Source organism: Eschscholzia californica, unplaced genomic scaffold, assembly GCF_041429995.1.
Source record: "Eschscholzia californica isolate CP2 unplaced genomic scaffold, dmEscCali1.0.p SCAF_1, whole genome shotgun sequence".
In the NCBI taxonomy this organism is placed as follows: Eukaryota; Viridiplantae; Streptophyta; class Magnoliopsida; order Ranunculales; family Papaveraceae; genus Eschscholzia; species Eschscholzia californica.
Genome location: NW_028238198.1, coordinates 6,423,992 through 6,444,669, shown reverse-complemented (window position 1 = coordinate 6,444,669; position 20,678 = coordinate 6,423,992). Strand labels below are relative to the sequence as shown.

Sequence of the window (20,678 nt, the reverse complement as noted above, 5' to 3'; positions counted from 1 at the left end):
GAGGATTCCATTGGAGACCATGAAGATATCTTCTATTTACAGTAGTAATGATCCCTTCTCTTGGTCGACTAGATATTCTAAAGTCAGAGAGAAATCCAATATTATCTCTTTCTTATCTCTGTTTCTATAATAAAGATAGATCTTGGTTGATTTGGAAAAAGAAGATCAATTACAGAGGAGGACTTGGAATTCGGTTTTTGCTATATAAGAAATAGGCAACAGGAGCTGAAGGATTATCTCATCTTTTGGGGGCTGAAATTATCAATTAAAAATTTTGTTCTTCTTCCTTCTCTAGGAGCTTCAAGAAAATTATAAAGAGAAGAGAAGGAGAAGAACAGAATATACATTTTTCAGAGAAGAAAATCTTGTAGAGAGAGAGAGAGAGTGGAATTTATAAAGAACAGAGACCATTGTTCTTCACCATTATTATCTATCTTCTTCTTCTGTTTTCCTTTTTGTGAGAGAGAGATAAAACAGAGTGGAAATAGAGAGAATTGTAGAGAGGATTATTTTCTGTTTTTCATCTAATATAATCATGATTTGTTGGTGTTAGTCTTCTGGTTTTGAAATAAAATAAAGGAGAAACAGTAGAGAGAGAAATTGTGTTGAAGAAGAAGACACTGTTTGGATTAAGACCTTTGCTGGAAAATCATTTTCTCCAGGGGAGTGTTTGGTTCACAGAAGGAAAATATTTTCCTGCGATAAAAAAGTTTAGTTATTCTTCTCCTCTTTCTCTCCTATTTAATTTTAATTTTGATCATGATTAGCTAAGACTCTCCATCTAGGGTTTTACGATGAAACCCATTTTTGATCTTTTAGAGATATAATTTTTATTGATTAACTCTTGATTAATGCTTCATAGTTTAATTCGTTTTAGTTTGATAAATAGACTTTCTTTTCACTATTTATACTTTTCGATTTGATGCATCGTGCTTATGTTAAATCATTTGACGGTTCATACTTATTAATTGATAAATAGTAGTTTAGAGATTTATTTATTTAAAATAAAATGATTACATTGTTATGTTTTATTCGGTTTTAACGAAAACATCTCCCGGAATTAGGATAGTTCATTATCCGAAATTCTGAGTTATAAAAAAAAGAGAATTAATTAGATAATTATTTGCTCTAAAGGTAATTTTATGTGGTGAATTCCTAAACCCTAGACTCCTCCCCATCTGAGTTCCTTTTTATTTATATTTGTTTCAGTATTTCATTTTATCATCACCAAAACCAAATTTTAAAAGAAAAATCGAGTAACTTCCGAGTCCTAGAATAGGTTTAACTAGTCTCTGAGGAACGAACCGGTCTTACCGGAAATTATTACAACTTGACACCCGTGCACTTGCGGGTGTAGACCTATTTAGGGTAACCTTCTAGGCCCATCAAGTTTTTGGCGCCGCTGCCGGGGACTATGTTTTAAATTTATTCTAATTTTGGAAAGTTTTTATTTTTGGTAAGTTTTGAATTTTGGATACTTTGACTTGCTTCTATATTTTTGGTGTGCAGAACACTAAGGAGCTGAAGAGGAGGCGCAACAAGGAGGAGGACCTCAAAAGAAGAAATTTACAGTTTTTATTTTTTGTATTTATTTTGGTGAGAAAGAGAGACTTTAGACTTTCTTAATTTTATTTTTGGATTAAAGTTTTGACCCTAAATTAGAGGGCTTTTAAATTGTAACCGAAAAATCAAACGAAGCCTCGGGTTCGAACACTTGAGGGAAGAGTGGCCCGGGTCGTCCTCAAAGGTCATCGCCCGTCTTGAACGGGAGGTAATTCCTTGATCACCCACGAATCCCCTGTAAGTGGGTACTTTTGTGCTTGTTTTCCTATATGATCTTCGTAGTGATTCCTTGGTTTTGAGAAAAAAAAAAAAAAAAAATTAGAAAAAGAAAAAAAGAATGGTTCCCTTGTTACCAAAAACTCTAGCAGTTGACCCGTTGGAAGCATTATTGGCCCATTTTAACTTAGATTTTGACGAGGAGAGCAGTATCAATGAGGTGAATGCTTTATTGGATTCAACCCCATTACTGGATACTGCAAAGTGGGAAGCTAAAGCAGAACTCCTCGTAATCTCAGAGCCAATTATACTGTCACCTTTAGAGGCACCTCAACCATCATCGGAAGAGGGTTCCAGTCAGTCTAACCTAGAGTCGTCTCCATTTATGGGGAAACCAATAGGGTGGTCTATGACAGACCAAAAGAGTATAAGTTCATCTGACCCTGAGAGTCCTCTAGATGTTAATGCATATGGTCCCTCGAGAGTAAGTCTAGACGTTTTTGCAGTTCCTCACCCACTTTTTCATTCCTACATAGACCCTTTTTACCAGGTCTATACTATTGCGGGTGTAGTACCAAACTTAACGACCTTAATGTCGTCTAAGTTTAGGGATTGCCTTTCTTTTCTGATAGTCTCACATGCACTATCAATAATTTACAAAAATGTGAGACTATCGTTCACTGAACACTTTGTGTTTTGGGTGGACCCACAGATGTATCGATTATTGGTTTACAGTTAATCACATGTTTGTAATCCAGTAGGTATAATCTTTTCTATTTTTCGAATCATCTGTTTCGTCTGGCTGAAGACGTTAAACTTAGCGCTTTCTGGGAGGCAACCCATGCATAGGACGTTGGAATCGGGTAATATCTCTCCCTTCACCCTGTTATTTTTTGCATAGTCTTCAGAACATTGAGGACAATGTTCGGTTTAAGTTTGGGGATAGGGGAATGAAATTTTTGCTAAGTCCTTATTTCAAAAATTCAAAAGGGTTCAAAATTTTTGGATTGAAAATGTGAGTCTAGTTATTTTTTGCTTGTTAATAGTTATAGAGTCTAGTTGGTTGTACTACACTTTTGCTAAAGGTTTTTCCACGAATTTCGAGTCTTGAGGTTGTCTGTGCACTAGCCATGTGAGTGTTAGATAGGTGAAGAGTAGACTTTTCTGAGAGAACTTAATCGATCATTAGTGGAGACTTAGCCCATGAGAGATTCTGAGCCTTTCTTGTTGTTTTGAGTGATCTCTTCTGAGCTAATTCTGAGTAGAATGAAGAGCTACTCAACCTCGCAATATTGAAAGAAGAACTCATTTGATCTCTTGAGTTCAAATTTTACAACCACTAGGGATGTCATCAGGAAGTAAACCTTTCTCTTGTAGTCTGAGAAACTTGAAAACAGTGTCAACTAGAAGAAGATAGAAATCCATTTGTTAGAACCCTGGGAATGAGGCATGAAGCAAAGTGGAGAGAATTATACCCCAAGGAAAGTGTTAAGAAAGTCTATTGTGTATCTTGAGTTTTATTACCAGAAGAGTTTATCAAAAAAAAAAAAAAAAAAAAAAAAAAAGGAAAAAAAAAAAAAAAAAAAAATCCAAAAAGAAAGTGTTTGATTAGTTTTGTCTAAGTGTTTATCCCAAAGTAGTTCTTGAAGATTTGAAGACGTCGAGTTCTCAGGAGTTCTAGTTCATCATTATAGTCTACTGACCTCTAGGAAGCATTGTTAGATAGTTGATCAGGTGAGAAGAGTTGGTTAGCTTCCCCATTCCGTATTAGTGGTTGTTTCCTTCTTTGAGATCAGTCGTCCACAGAATTTTAGTCCGTCTTTTTCATGTGTTGAGTTTTCCTTCATATTCATACTAACACATCGAGTGAACCATTTCTGAGTGACTTTAATTTTTGAGTGTATGACCGTGAGGCAAAAGTCGAGGCGAAATGTATTGAGAAAGTGATCGAGGTCTTGTCTGTTCGGAACTGAAATGATGCTCATCTTGGCTGGTCACGTGCACTTCGAGTCTTGATTACTAGTGAAGGGATTTTTAGCTTTTGTATGGTTTGGTTGGCTTGGATTTTATTTCTATTAACTTTCGAAAATCTACCAGATAAACATTTTTGGTCCATGTCATATTTAGACCCTTCTGGATTTTTGAAATTTTAGAATTTTGTGGGTATATTCACTGCAAACCCTCACGAGACAAAACTCGTCCTCTTGGGTAACCTAGAGGTTTAACGGCTTGTTGCACGTGCTAAGTGCAATCGTGATTCCCTACGAAAGTGGTGAATTAGGTTTAGTTTTATTTTTCTGTTTTGCTCGAGGACTAGCAAAATCTAAGTTTGGGTATGTTTGATGAGACATGAAAATGTCCCATCTGAATCTCTTAACTTGGGTTAGTTAAGTCTATTTCGGGCAGTTACTCTAATAAATAGTGTGTTTCTCTTTCCAGGTGTCTTTTACGGAGTTCAATGTGAAAAATTAGATAAAAACGTGATAAAGACATACTTGAGGGCATTTTGGTCATTTGGAGTTTAAGGTGTTCTGGAAATTTTAGTACCCGGTTGAGAAGTAGAGTTCAAGACGAATCAATAGGCGAAAACGGAAGTCAAAACGGAGTCCGGATGCGAAAAATAAATCAAGTCAAAGTTTTAGTCAAAGAAGGGCATGTGTTGCAAATCCGGAGGGAGAGATGAATATTTCGGTACAATAGTGGGCACCAATAGGACATGTGGCGGGTGCTCAGCTCAGAAAATGGACGGTCAGATGAGCGGTTGGTAGTAATTCGGGCATGTTGGGTGGCTCTCTGGATTTCATTATACTATGATTCGGTGCACCTCATTTATAATCTTCAGCGCCCCAGCGCGAATCTGCATGACACATGGCACGGTGCGGACAGATCCATCGTTTGGATATTTACCTCATCAAATGTTGATGTGCCTTAGAGGTAGCAAAACTGATCAACATAACAGTATTCACGTGACACCTCGTGGATTGGTGCCCAGATTTATGGCAAGTCTTCTTCCCACTTTCTCTCATCTTCACTCATGTATTCTCTCTTATCTACTAGACTACTACTATTAAGGAAATGAGAGGGAGAAAAATATTATTCAAATCTTTCTTTAAAGAGAGATAAAGCATGAAGAAGGAAATGAAGGATAAGAAATTAATTGGTATTTTAGAAAGGGAAAGATTGATGAAGATATATCTCTATTGTTATTTTCAGCAGGAGTGATTGAATTGAGAAAGTTAGAGAGATGGAGCTCTCGGCTGGAAGATTAAAACAGAGTAAGAGAGACTCGGTTGACTGTATAGGTTAAAGAGGAACATAATTTTTTTTCTCTCTTTTTCTCGGTTGGAAACAAAATTAGAGATGGAAAGTAAGAGAGAAACAGATTCGATTGGAAGGAGGATTCCATTGGAGACCATGAAGATATCTTCTATTTACAGTAGTAATGATCCCTTCTCTTGGTCGACTAGATATTCTAAAGTCAGAGAGAAATCCAATATTATCTCTTTCTTATCTCTGTTTCTATAATAAAGATAGATCTTGGTTGATTTGGAAAAAGAAGATCAATTACAGAGGAGGACTTGGAATTCGGTTTTTGCTATATAAGAAATAGGCAACAGGAGCTGAAGGATTATCTCATCTTTTGGGGGCTGAAATTATCAATTAAAAATTTTGTTCTTCTTCCTTCTCTAGGAGCTTCAAGAAAATTATAAAGAGAAGAGAAGGAGAAGAACAGAATATACATTTTTCAGAGAAGAAAATCTTGTAGAGAGAGAGAGAGAGTGGAATTTATAAAGAACAGAGACCATTGTTCTTCACCATTATTATCTATCTTCTTCTTCTGTTTTCCTTTTTGTGAGAGAGAGATAAAACAGAGTGGAAATAGAGAGAATTGTAGAGAGGATTATTTTCTGTTTTTCATCTAATATAATCATGATTTGTTGGTGTTAGTCTTCTGGTTTTGAAATAAAATAAAGGAGAAACAGTAGAGAGAGAAATTGTGTTGAAGAAGAAGACACTGTTTGGATTAAGACCTTTGCTGGAAAATCATTTTCTCCAGGGGAGTGTTTGGTTCACAGAAGGAAAATATTTTCCTGCGATAAAAAAGTTTAGTTATTCTTCTCCTCTTTCTCTCCTATTTAATTTTAATTTTGATCATGATTAGCTAAGACTCTCCATCTAGGGTTTTACGATGAAACCCATTTTTGATCTTTTAGAGATATAATTTTTATTGATTAACTCTTGATTAATGCTTCATAGTTTAATTCGTTTTAGTTTGATAAATAGACTTTCTTTTCACTATTTATACTTTTCGATTTGATGCATCGTGCTTATGTTAAATCATTTGACGGTTCATACTTATTAATTGATAAATAGTAGTTTAGAGATTTATTTATTTAAAATAAAATGATTACATTGTTATGTTTTATTCGGTTTTAACGAAAACATCTCCCGGAATTAGGATAGTTCATTATCCGAAATTCTGAGTTATAAAAAAAAGAGAATTAATTAGATAATTATTTGCTCTAAAGGTAATTTTATGTGGTGAATTCCTAAACCCTAGACTCCTCCCCATTTGAGTTCATTTTTATTTATATTTGTTTTATTATTTTGTTCTTTATTATTTTATCACCAAAACCAAAACCAAATCGATTTCAAAACCAAAACTGTATTTCTTCCAAGTCTTAGAATAGGTTTAACTAGTCTCTGAGGAACGAACCGGACTTACCGGATTTATTACTTGACGCCCGTGCACTTGCGGGTGTAGACCTATTTAGGAAACTTTTTAGGCCCATCAAACCGCCAATAAGAAAAATCGTTTTTCCCATTGAACTTCTCTATCTCATATTTCCTGATTTGACCGTACCACTTCTCGATCCCATCTTCTCTTCGTTCAATCTCAACAAGGCTCTGGTACCAATTGTTAGTACTAAAAGTCGCGGAAGCTATCGAACCTTATCCTAGAAATTGATCCGATTATGAAAATTAATCGATAAGCTAAGCCAAAATCTAAATATGCAAACAAAATTTAACGAGGTTCGGTTTAAAACCTACGTCCTCGGGCGAACAAGAAAACTTTATTCAAGGATAGATGAGGACGACTCACACAACCCGCAAGTTCGTCTCAAGATGGGTACCATATAGAAATTAACCTTCTATACTAGATCTTCGACGACCGAGAAATTAAACACCGCTCAAAACTATGAACAAAATTTCTCTCTCACTTGCTCTCTCTAGCTCTCTCTAAAGAAGAGTTGTTGTATTTGTTGTTGATTTGTATTTTACCAATACTCAAACCCCCTATATATAGCATTGAAAACTGACTCCAATCTTGAGTTTTGAGCAGTTTCCAAATTTTGAGTAGTTTTCAATTTTGAGTCCAATTTGGAAAAGGATTACCAAACCGCCTATTTCACAAATTTAGAAACCAATTCTAATTCCAAAACAGCCTCTTGCACAATTCCAAAACCGCCTCTTACGTACTTCAACAACTCTAAACGAATTACAATTACAAACTCTTATTATATAGAGTTTAGAGAGAGAGAATAACAGAATTAAGAGGTTCGGTATTAGAGAGAGAAAGTTAGTTAAGTATAACTAACCCTACAACTAACAACTAATCTGGCTATTAATAAGAGGGACACGAGCGAACTAAGCGTGTGATGTGAGTGCCCACAGAAACCGTCTATTCTTACTTTCATCCTTTCCTTAATTGTCCTTCTTTACTTAAGCCCTCTTCTACCTTCTGTCTTCAACATCAGTCCCTTCTCTCTCTTCTCTCTTAGAACTTGGTTGGGCTTAAAGCGTAATTTTTCATTTTCAAAAAAATAACCAAAAAGAAGAGGCTTATCACACTAATTAATCTCAATTTTCATTTGAATATCTGTAACATATAAAGGTAGGAGGGTATAATAATTTTAAGCTCAACAACGATTTGAAAATATACTTCCCTTTGACTATAAATAGATATTAACTTGAAAAATAACTCCAATGTTTCAAAAACTTGAAGAGACACATTTAAACTAATATACTATGTCTTAGTAATAATTGTCATTATAATTTTCTGGATAAGATCTTTACTATTAACTTCACGCAATAATCAAACTAACAAGGAACATATCAAGTTGAGCAAATCCAATTAAATAAGTTGGTAGGGAATGGTTCTAAAGGTTCAACACATATCACATTGATCTTTAATCAAACTAGACTTCCTGTTATATAATGTTGTAGAAGTCTAGGAGTTTGAAGTCATAGTCTTGAATAATATTTTTAATCTTTCCCCTATGAGTTTAGAATAGACAATCACTTATTTGAATATCTAAGTCCGTTGTCTTATTAAAAAAGTTTATCCTTCAATTTAAATTCTTAAACCGTATGAAGAAAAAATGATTTATCGATAGCCGAACCTTCAATCAAATAAACAAAGTTGTACTTGCTTCGTAATTTCATTTACTTGTCAAGAAAGATCACGATCTATCTAAAGATTCAACCTTGAAAGTTCAAACCATCTAGATTAATCTATAAAATAATCAACATCAAGTTAAACACTATAAATATAGTGGGGCTAGCTATATTTCTATATCCACCAAACAACAACAAAAAAAACATGGGTACTTCAATCTATTTGATACTTGTTTCAGTTCTATCTTCTTTCTTTTGGTTCTCAATTTCATTTGAAGCCTCAAGCCCACTTCATGAAAGCTTTCTACAATGTCTTTCCCAATGTTAGAACTAAAAGTCGCGGAAGCCATCGAACCTATCCTAGAAATTGTTCCGATTATGAAAATTATCGAAAAGCAAAGCCAAATCTAAATATGCGAACAAAATTTAACGAGGTTCGGCTTTAAAGCCTACGTCCTCGGGCGAACAAGAAATCTTTATTGAAGGATAGATGAAGACGACTCACACAACCCGCAAGTTCGTCCCAAGATGGTACCGTATAGTAATAACCTTCTATACTAAATTTTCGACGACCGAGAAATTTAACACCGCTCAAAAAACTATGAAAAATTTCTCTCACTCTTGCTCTCTCTCTAGCTCTCTCTAAAGAAGAGTTGTTGTTGCTTGTGTTGGTGATTATACATTGGCCCTTAACCCCCTATTTATAATAATATAAGCCGGGTCCAATTTGTGAATCCAATTCACAATTAGAAACTGCCACAATTAGAAACTGCCACAAATTGGCTCCATAAACCGCCATTGGACAAACCGCCACAAGTCACCTAAACCGCCTCTCACAATTCTCCACCTCGTACACAATTTGATACACTTCAAATTTTGGACGAACACCAGGATACTCCTTGTAAGATATATCTGCTTCTTGTAACTTCATCCGACTGCACCATATGACCATGGCTGCCTACGTACCCTTTTACAGGATCAAGCCTACCGTAGTTCTACCAACCCTTCACATAAAGATTACCTAGTCGCCATTATGCCCTTTCGGGCAACTTAACACGAGCCGATTTGCAGCAATTCCAGACAATGCTGAAACTTGCTACACGTCACCACTTTAGTCAACATGTCCGCGGGATTCTCATCTGTGTGTACCTTCATGAGAGAAACATCACCTTCCTCTATGACATCTCGTACAAAGTGATACCTGACATCGATATGCTTAGTGCGAGCATGGTGAACCTGATTCTTCGCCAAGTGGATCGCACTTTGACTATCACACCATACATCCACGCACTCTTGCTTAATCCCTAGATCATCCAGAAGACCCCACAACCACAATGCTTCCTTCACACCCTCGGCCATAGCCATATACTCGGCCTCCGTAGTAGATAACGCAACTGTAGATTGTAACATCGATCGCCAACTAACTGGAGCACCATGTACCTTAAATACATAACCAGTAGTAGATCGTCTTCTATCTAGATCGCCAGCATAATCCGAGTCAACATAACCGCTTACCTGACATGTGTCTCCACCAAAGCACAAACCCGTATCAACGGTACCCTTCAAGTACCTCAAGACCCACTTCACAGCTTCCCAATGTGTCTTCCCCGGGTTTGCCATAAACCTACTAACCACACTGACCGCCTGTGAAATATCCGGACGAGTACACACCATAGCGTACATCAAACTGCCAACTGCACTAGCATACGGTACACGATCCATATGATCCTTCTCCACCGTAGTAGTGGGAGATTGTCTTCCCGAGAGCCTGAAGTGTGGTGCCAAAGGTGTTGACACCGCCTTCGCATTCTGCATCCCGAATCGAGAGACTACTCGTTCGATGTAACCTTTCTGATTCAAGTACAGTTTCTTACTTGACCGCTCTCTCTTAATCTCCATTCCCAGTATTTTCTTTGCAGCGCCCATGTCTTTCATCTCAAACTCTTGACTGAGTTGAGATTTCAACTTATCTATCTCCACCATGCTTCTAGAAGCAATAAGCATGTCATCCACGTATAAAAGGAGATAAATAAAGTCACCTTCGCGAAGCTTCTTGATGTATACACAACAATCATAGTCACTTCTGCGAAAACCATGCTTTAGCATGAAAAAATCAAATCGTTTGTACCATTGGCGAGGGGATTGTTTCAATCCGTAAAGAGACTTCCTCAAACGACATACTTGATTTTCTTTACCCTCAACCTTGTATCCCTCAGGTTGAGCCATATAAATTTCTTCTTCCAAATCTCCGTGCAAGAAGGCGGTTTTAACATCGAGCTGTTCCAGCTCAAGATCCCTGTGAGCAACAATACTCAATCGCACCCGAATAGAAGTATGTTTCACGACCGGTGAGAAAATCTCATTGTAGTCGACCCCTTCTTTCTGTGCATAACCCTTGGCCACTAGTCTTGCCTTATACCTTGTACCTTTGATCTCGGAAGAATCCTCTTTCTTCTTGTACACCCATTTACAACCAATAACAGACTTACCTTCGGGCAACGGGACAACCTCCCATGTCTTGTTCTTGTGAAGAGACTCAATCTCTTCTTGCATAGCAACCAACCAACTCTCTCTTTCCGCCGCGGTGATAGCTTGTTTGAAGGTGACCGGCTCGTCGTCTTCCACCGAGAGTGCATATTCAACCACATTTGCCTGCCCGTAATGCCTAAGAGGTTTGTCTGACCCTAACCTCTGTACCGGCTTATATAACCGTTTCGGCCTAGTGTGTACCGAAACATCCTGCTGTTGTTGTTGTAAAACTTGTGTACCTTCCCCTTGAACCTCCTCATGATCGGGTTCATCAATTTCCTCATCCTGAGTATTATCCTGATGCTCCACCTGATCATGATTCCTAGAAACCTGTTGGTCTTCGGCTTCTACTTCCACTACTTGAGCTTTAGTAGACCCAACATCACCACAACTAGGCACCGTAGCTTTCGCCATAGCTACAATAGATGACTCATCAAACACCACATCTCTGCTGATTACAAACTTCTTGTCTTCCATACACTATAGCCGATAACCCTTGACTCCTGTAGCATATCCTAAGAAAATTGCCTTCTTTGCTCTATTGTCAAGTTTGTTACCTTTAACATGGTAATAGGCCGTACAACCAAAAACCTTAAGTCTCCCGTAATCTGCATGTTCACCTGACCACACCTCGTAAGGTATGCCGCCATCTAAAGAAGAATGTGGAGACCTGTTCACAATATAACAAGCTGTAGCAACAGATTCTGCCCACCATTCTACGCCTAATCCCGAATTGGAGCGCATACATCTAGCCTTCTCAAGTAGTGTACGGTTCAATCTCTCTGCGACTCCATTCTGCTGAGGTGTGTTTACTACTGTCCAGTGCCTCACAATGCCTTCCTGATTACAAAACTCCTTGAATGCCCCATCCGTGTACTCGGTCCCATTATCCGACCTTAATGTCTTCAGCTTTCGACCAGTTTTGTTCTCAACCATTGCTTTCCACACCAGGAATGTGTTGAATACCTCATTCTTATGCTTTAGAAAATAAAGCCAGACAAATCTCGAATGATCATCAACGAATGTAACAAAATACCTGGAACCACCCTTGGAAGGTAACTTTGCCGGTCCCCAGACATCGGTGTGTACGTAGTCTAACACCTCTTTGCTCCTGTGCTTGCTTGTAGAGAACGTCACCCTGTGTGCCTTCCCGAACACACAATGCTCACAAAACTCCATGCAAGGCTTCTTCATGTCCTTCAACAAGCCTTTCCCGCACATCAAAGATAGACCCTTTTCTGACATATGCCCAAGGCGCATATGCCAAAGCCTTGTACTAGCCGTTGGATCCCTTCCACTGATTCCTACTGCTACATCTCCCGTAATTGTTGTCCCCAAAAGTTTGTATAAATTACCGTAACGAGTACCTCTCATTACCACCAAAGAACCCTTAACGACTTTTATGGAGCCATTCTCTATAATTATCTTACAGCCGTTCCGCTCCAACACACCAAGGGAAATTAGATTTTTCCGCAAATCAGGTATGTGTCTTACGTCCGTCAATGTTCTCACCACTCCATCGTGCATCTTGATCCGTATTGTTCCGAGTCCCACAGTTTTACATATACTATCATCACCCAGTATAACTGTACCACCATCTATACTCCTATAGGTAGTAAACCACTCCCTATTTGGGCACATATGGTGTGACGCCCCTGAATCAAGCATCCACTTATCGAAGATCTTCTCAGACACCTCTGTCACCGAGAAACATTCGTCCGCCTCTTCTGACACATATCCCGCCTCTTGCATCTCTTGTTTCTCCTTGTAGCCTTCGTTCTTTTGCTTCAACTTTCTCTTTGGACAAGCCGCTTTAAAGTGGCCAAGCTCACCACAACTAAAGCACGTTTTCTTGAAAGAACCTCTAGATTTGGATCTAGATTTCTCGCCCTTTCCCTTTCCCCTTTCATTACTCCTCCCCCTCGTTACAAACAACCCTTGTGCTTGATCCTTGTCTACTCCACCCGACGCCATACTGCTAGTAGCAACCTTACGAAGGTCATCCGCTAATAGCGAATTTCTCGTCTCTTCCATGCTTAGACTATCACCAACAAGCATCAAAGTTTGAACAAGGTTTTCATAGGATTTTGGCAATGAAAGTAACAATATGAGGGCTTGGTCCTCATCCTCAACCTTAACATCAATATCCTTCAAATCTGAGATAATCCTGTCAAACCTATTCACATATTCCTGAATAGAAGAACCCTCTTCCATTCTACATGTGAATAATTTGGATTTTAAGTAGACCCGATTCGTTAAAGTTTTCGTCATGAAACTGCTTTCTAGTTTTAACCACACACCCGCCGCCGTTGTTTCTTCGTCTACTAGGAACGCCACGTCCCTCTCAAGACACAACATAATGGTAGCCCGTGCTTCGAGATCTAATTCTTCCCAATCCTCATCTGACATATCTCCTGGTTTCTTTCCCGTCAACGTCTTGTGTAATTTCTGCGAGATTAACAGATTCTTCATCTGCATCCGCCAATAAGAAAAATCGTTTTTCCCATTGAACTTCTCTATCTCATATTTCCCTGCTTTGACCGTACCACTTCTCGATCCCATCTTCTCTTCGTTCAATCTCAACAAGGCCCTGGTACCAATTGTTAGAACTAAAAGTCGCGGAAGCTATCGAACCTATCCTAGAAATTGATCCGATTATGAAAATTATCGAAAAGCTAAGCCAAATCTAAATATGCGAACAGAATTTAACGAGGTTCGGCTTTAAAGCCTACGTCCTCGGGTGAACAAGAAATCTTTATTGAAGGATAGATGAAGACGACTCACACAACCCGCAAGTTCGTCCCAAGATGGTACCGTATAGTAATAACCTTCTATACTAAATCTTCGACGACCGAGAAATTTAACACCGCTCAAAAAACTATGAAAAATTTCTCTCACTCTTGCTCTCTCTAAAGAAGAGTTGTTTTTGCTTGTGTTAGTGATTATACATTGGCCCTTAACCCCCTATTTATAATAATATAAGCCGGGTCCAATTTGTGAATCCAATTCACAATTAGAAACTGCCACAATTAGAAACTGCCACAAATGGGCTCCATAAACCGCCATTGGACAAACCGCCACAAGTCACCTAAACCGCCTCTCACACCCAACATTCTCAATCACCTATCCCAGTTTACACCCAAACCAGTTCTAACTATACATCAATCTTGGAATCTACCATTTACAATCTGATATTTACATCACCCACTACTCCAAAACCCAAACTCATAATCACACCATTGCAAGAATCCCATGTTCAAACCACTGTAATTTGTGCTCGAAAACATGGAATTCAGATTAAAATTCGAAGCGGGGGTCATGACTTTGAAGGTCTCTCTTATGTATCTGATGTTCCTTTCATAGTTGTCGACTTGTCCAAACTTCGGTCCATTAGTGTGGACGTAGAAACTAGTACTGCATGGGTTCAGTCTGGAGCAACCGTCCGTGAACTCTACTACAGAATTGCAGAAAAAAGTCGACCCGGGAGGAAAGCAGATTGGAGAGGAGAGTTGAGAAAACTAACCCAAACCCCTTCAACCAATTATCAATTTCTTCATCAAAATCAGCAAATCTTACAACTTCAGCATTAGAAGTTGAGATTTGATACTCCTCTTTTAGTTTCGACTGCCTAATCACAAAAGAGATATCACAATCCTGCCGAATTTTACTGCGCAATCACAAAAGAAACATTAATACACCTACCCTAATTTTTTGCCGTAAAATTTAAAATTGTACAAAGAGACATAAGACATGGGACTCACCTCGTTTTGTAGAGAGAAAGAAAGTCTACTGAAACCTTCGAACTTGTAGAGAGAGAGAGAGTTAGTCAGTGAATGAACGAAGAAGTATGAGAAGAAGAGGTATAAGCAAGAAGAAAATCAAACAAACCTTACCTATTGGGTGATTTCCGGTGAATCTTGCTCTGGACGACCTTGGTTTTGGATTGTGATGATTTTGGTTAAGATGAAACCCTAGGTTTTGAGAAAGGAGAGGTCTGGTCGTGATTTTTTGAGAAAGACAAGTGGGTTGAAGCTAGAGTTTTATGAATGTCCTTATCAGTAGTTACATTTAATATGAGGGACCACTTTTAGATTCCATCAAAAATCCAGTTAAATCGTCCCCACGTCATGATGGCATGCCCGGTTGGCTTGCCAACTCACCCGGCCGGGTTTGGGCCGGGAAATTAACCGGGATGAGTATCATTTCTGTTATCTAATTAAGAATTAAACTTTCAATATAATACTATTAAGTTGAGACTATAAACAGAGTAACTAAATCCACCAATTAGCACAAGAAGATATGGATAATCCAACTTATTTCATACTTGTATCAGTTCTTACTTCTTTCTTTTTGTTCTCATTGGGCACTTCAAGCTCACTTTATGAAAGCTTTCTTCATTGTCTTTCCCAGCATTCTCACTCACCCATCCCAGTTTACACTCCAACCAGTTCTAGTTATACATCAATCTTGCAATCCACCATTGACAATCTAAGATTCACTTCACCCACTACTCCAAAACCCAAACTCATAATCACACCTTTGAAAGAATCCCATGTTCAAAAAGCTGTAATTTGTACTAGAAAACATAGAATTCAGATCAAAATTAGAAGCGGCGGTCATGACTTTGAAGGTCTTTCTTCTGTATCGGATGTCCCTTTCGTCATTGTCGATTTGTCTAAACTTCGATCCATTGATGTTCATGTCGAAAATAAAACTGCATGGGTTCAGTCTGGTGCAATCATTGGCGAACTTTATTATAAAATTGCAGAGAAAAGTCGAACTCTTGCCTTTCCTGCATCATTTTGCCCCACATTGGGTGTTGGCGGTTACTTTGGCGGAGGTGGGTATGGTCCTCTGTTTAGAAAATATGGACTTGCAGCTGATAATGTCATTGATGCTCGTATAGTCGATGCTAATGGAAAAATTCGAGACAGAAAATCAATGGGTGAAGATTTGTTTTGGGCTATCAGAGGAGGTAGTGCTGGTGGAAGCTTTGGTGTCATTCTCTCATGGAAAATCAGATTGGTTTCTGTTCCATCTACTGTCACTGTTTTCATAACCTCGAAAACTATTGAACAAGGTGCAGCTAAAATTGTTCATAAGTGGCAAGAAGTTGCTCACAAACTACCTAAAGAAATTGTGATTCTTGTTGGGTTTAGTTCCAAGAACGCGACTGGAAAAGGGAAGAAAACAATAGAAGCTTCATTCATCTCATTATTTCTTGGAAATACTGACAATCTCCTCACTCTGATGAAAGAGAGATTTCCAGAGTTGGGCTTAAAGAGAAAAGAATGTTTTGAAATGAGTTGGATTCAATCTGCAGTTGTTTTAGGTGGATATCCTTACGACAGTCCTACAAGTGCTTTACTGAATAGAACTCAATTTCCCAAGGGTTACTTTAAGATCAAATCTGATTATGTGAAGAAACCCATTCCACAAGTTGGACTAGAAGGGATTTGGAAAAGATTATTACAACCTGAAGCAGGTGGCGTTACGTTTCTTCCTTACGGTGGGAGGATGAGTGAGATTTCAGAACATGAAACTCCATTTCTGCATAGAGATGGTAACTTATTTAAAATTCTCTATACAGTTGGTTGGGTTAAACCAGGGGATGAGGCATCGAAAAAGCCTATAAGATGGATTAGACAAATGTACAAATTTACAAGACCTTATGTATCGAACTCCCCGAGAGAAGCATATGCCAACTACAGAGATATTGACCTAGGTCGTAGCAAGAACGGCACATCAAGTTATTTGCAAGGAAAAGTTTGGGGGAGCAAGTACTTCAAGAACAAACTACAAAAGATTAACATATGTGAAAAGTAAAGTGGATGCGGAAAATTTCTTTAGGAATGAACAAAGCATCCGAAGTGTTACATTTTAGGGAATAGCTCACTAGAGCTATTCTTTTATTTGAAACAAAAAGCATTTGTTTATGCTTATCGAATAAATAAAAGCCTTAATGTTGCTCGTTCTCTATCTCTCTAGTATAGTACTGGAAACATACTTTTGTAACTTGAAGTGAGTATCCGAATTGGTAATGAAATGGGAATCGCTTGTAGCCAACATGTAAACTTTTAATTGTTACTCTCCGTGCTTTCTAAGAATAGTGAATGATACCAAAAATGATTTATTAAAATTTATAAAGCAAAGGTGGGCTTCTGAATAATTTTATCAATCTTATAAAATGTTGTCCTTAATTAGGTGAGTTAAACATTTACTTGGTTGGGCTTTGTCAGAGAGTATAGAGTTAGGAGGAGAATGGCAGTGATGAAGATAACAGTTTTACCTAACTTCATACGGATGTAGGCACTCACGACTATAAGAGAAGGCACCCTGGTAGTTAGGACAAGAGGCGCTTCGGTTGGGTGTAGTTAGTAGAAATATTAGGTTATAACTAATTCTTTGAATTAGTTAGTTAAAAGTTGTTTTCTCTCTCTAAACTTGTTTCTATTATTACTCTTTAAGCTCTCTTGATTAACTATAAAAGAGGGATTGTTTTCTCATTGTATTTAACATTGACTTGAGAAGTTAATAACAGTTTTTACTTCAAGAAATTCAGAAATTCTTCATGGTATCAGAGCCAGAACCCTAGAATCGATTTTCAAAGAGAAATTGAAATCAAGAACACAAGAAGGAAGCTAATCTTCTGTCATCAAAGAATCAGAGGTACAGTCTTCGTCATCAAAGAACAACTTCAACATTGAAAGATGAATCCGAATCAAAATCTGGTATCTTATAATCCAAATCTATCTAATCTTATATCTGCTAGATTAGATGGATCAAATTTCCTTGTTTGGAAAGATCAGGTAGAGAATGCCTTGATTGGAAATGACCTAGTGTGCCACATCGATGGCACCTATAGTGAACCCCCTCAATTAACTGTAGTGGAATGAAGAGATGTAGCAAACCCAGCTTATCTCCAATGGCGGAGAACTGATAGTTTTGTGAAATCTTGCATAAAAGCAACAATCACACACTCTATTGCTTCTGATATCCTAGGGTTAAAGACTTCTAGAGAGATTTGGTGCTACTTAGAAATGGTGTTTCTTCAGGAATTTGAAGCCCAAAAATCCTCATTAAGGAATAAACTTCAAAATTTCAAGAAGGGTTCATTATCTATATCTGAATACCTAAGCAAGATTAAAAACCTTGCTGACTCACTTGTAGCTGTGAATGATAAAGTCCCTGAACCTGAGTTGACAAGAATTGTGCTTCAAGGATTAGGGAAAGAATACTCACAATTTGTCATTACCATACAAAATAGAGATGGGTTGCTAAGTTTTGGTGAACTTAAAAGTAGATTAACCCATCATGAACAATGGCTTAAGGAACAAGAGCCACCTATTGATCCAAGTGAATTATAATTTGTAAAGAAATTTCAGAATAGGAACAATTTCAGGTCATCACCTATGAAGTTCTCAAATCAAAATCAAAGTCTTGAATATGGACAGAAGGCACAATTCATACGAAATTCAAAACGATCCATGGCCCAGACAAGAAATAGTTTCTTTGATTTTACTACTGTACCTTGTGGTATATGCTATAAGTGGGGTCACACAGCTAGACAGTGTAGGATGAGGTTCAAAGACTTCTCTTCAGAAGCTTCTAAGTCTGCAAATAGAAATTTTGCAAATCTACATCTTCAAGAAATTGAAGATGAAGAAGAAGAAGAAGGAGAAAAAGAAGAAGAAGAAGAAGAAGAATTGGATCCACAAGAATGTGAGGATGAACAAGCTCATTATGGTGCTGACTTAGAAAATGAAAGTTCAATCCATGAGAATGCTTATCTATCTTAAATACAAAGGACAAAAGGTGGATAGCTGACACAGGTGCAACAAGGCATATGACTCACACAAAGGAAAATCTTACTTCTGCCATTCCTTATCAAGGATCAAATGGAGTTATGATTGGAGATGGCAAAATGCCTGAATATTGCTAATACTGGTCAAGCAACCTTAGTTACTGCGTCAAATGCTTTTCAACTCAAGAAGGTCCTACATGTTCCAACTATACAGAAAAACTTGTTGTCAATATCAAAATTTACAAAAGAAAACTTTTGTAGTGTGGAGTTTCTTCCTTGGGGTTTTATCATAAGAGACCTATGGTCCAAAGATACCTTAGCAGAAGGTCCAATGGTGAATAATCTTTACAGCATAGACTTTCAAATGGATCCATATGTGTTACCAAAAGAAGGGACAAAAATAGCATGTCTAGCAACAACAACTGCTGAGATATGGCACAATAGGTTGGGACATGCTGCTCAGGAGGTGATTCTGTCTTTGGAAAAAGATAACATGATTAAGATTACTTCAAAGAACTTTAAGCATGTTCATCTTGTCAATTGGGAAAAAGTCAAAGATTGCCCTTCTTTACTTCAGAAAATAGCACAACTACGCCTCTTCAGTTGGTGCACTGTGACATTTGGGGTCCAACACCTGTTACAACTAAATCAGGGATCAAATACTATATACTTTTCTTTGATGACTTTAGTAGGTTCTTCTGGATATACCCTATGAAACTAAGGTCTGACAGGTTGGAGTGTTTTGAACATTTTCAGAAACAACATGAGAAGCTTTTCTCTTTACCCATCAAAAGCTTTCAAAGTGATGGTGCACCTGAATTAAGCAAAGGAGAGTTTCAATCTCATCTAAAAAAATGTGGAATTATGTTTAGAAGCTCCTGCCCATATCCACCACAGCAAAATGGTCGAGCAGAAAGGAAAAACAGGCAAATCACTTTAGTGGGTAACCCTATTGTTCCAAGCTTTTATGCCAAAAGAGTTCTGGTTTCATGCCTATGCAGCTGCTACCTATATTATCAATAGGACTCCAAGTAAGCTACTAGACTATAAAACTCCTTACGAAATTCTTTTTCATAGAACTCCTGATTATGCTATGCTTAAAGTCTTTGGGTCTCTTTGCTATCCTTATTTGGGAAATGTTAAAGAGGATAAGCTCAACCCTAAGTCCTCCAAATGTGTTTTTATTGGGTATAGCCCATCACACAAGGGGTATAAATGTTTAGACATTGCCACTGGAAAAGAATATGTCTCCAGACATGTAATATTTGATGAGTTTTCATTTCCTTATGCAACTAAGATGCACCTATCCAATTCAAGTTCCAGCTTAGAGAAGGAACCCACTTATTCTTATCAAATTTTCCCTTACCTTCATTACCTGAGAACATGGATATATCCATTCCCTCCTATCATACTACCTATTCCTTAGATGATCAGACTCTTTTGCCTTCATCTTCAAAGAGTTCTATCTCTCCTATTTCTCTCCCTAGCTCTTCTCTCATTGAGCAGCCCGAGGTTGTGGAGTCTTCTATTCCCAGTCCAACTAATGTTCCTAATGTGCCAGATTCTAATGTCCATCCTATGAGAACTAGGCTAAAAAGTGGTATTGTAAGGCCTAAAACCATTCCTAACCATGTGGCACACTTTACTGTCCCTCATGCTCTCATCTCAAGTGTCACTTTACCCTCTATCATAGAACCCACAAGTTACAAAGAGGCTAGTAAGAATGAGCATTGGAAAAGAGCAATGAAAGAGGAGTTCCATGTTCTTGTTAAAAATGAGACATGGTCCTTGATTCCTAGAGAACCACATATGAATGTGTTGGGTTGTAAGTGGGTCTTCAAGGTTAAATACAACTCTGATGGTTCCTTACAGAGGTATAAGGCTAGGCTTGTTGCTCAAGGGTATAATCAACAAGAAGGTAAATTATATGGAGACTTTTAGTCCAGTTGTTAAAATTCAGACAGTTAGAGTTGTTCTTACTCTAGCAATTACTCAACAATGGCATATTCATTAGTTGGATGTGTCTAATGCCTTTCTCCATGGGCACCTAACTAAGATAGTGTATATGAAACAACCTCCCGGCTTTGCTGCTCCACAGTGCTCTGATTTTGTATGTTACTTACACAAAGCTATTTACGGGCTCAAGCAGGCTCCTAGAGCATGGTTT

General features: G+C 38.0%; 1 long non-coding RNA gene and 1 pseudogene across 1 annotated transcript; one reads left to right on the top strand and one right to left on the bottom strand.

The window, feature by feature from the left end:
• Positions 1-13,795: 13,795 nt before the first annotated feature.
• Positions 13,796-14,709, bottom strand: LOC147563637 (uncharacterized). Its single transcript, XR_015224925.1, has 3 exons — positions 14,601-14,709; positions 14,469-14,510; positions 13,796-14,374 (listed from the first exon to the last, which is right to left on the bottom strand). It is a non-coding gene; the product is annotated as an uncharacterized LOC147563637 (long non-coding RNA).
• A 297-nt stretch (positions 14,710-15,006) lies between these two features.
• Positions 15,007-16,684, top strand: LOC147563636 (tetrahydroberberine oxidase pseudogene; annotated as a pseudogene).
• Positions 16,685-20,678: the final 3,994 nt, after the last annotated feature.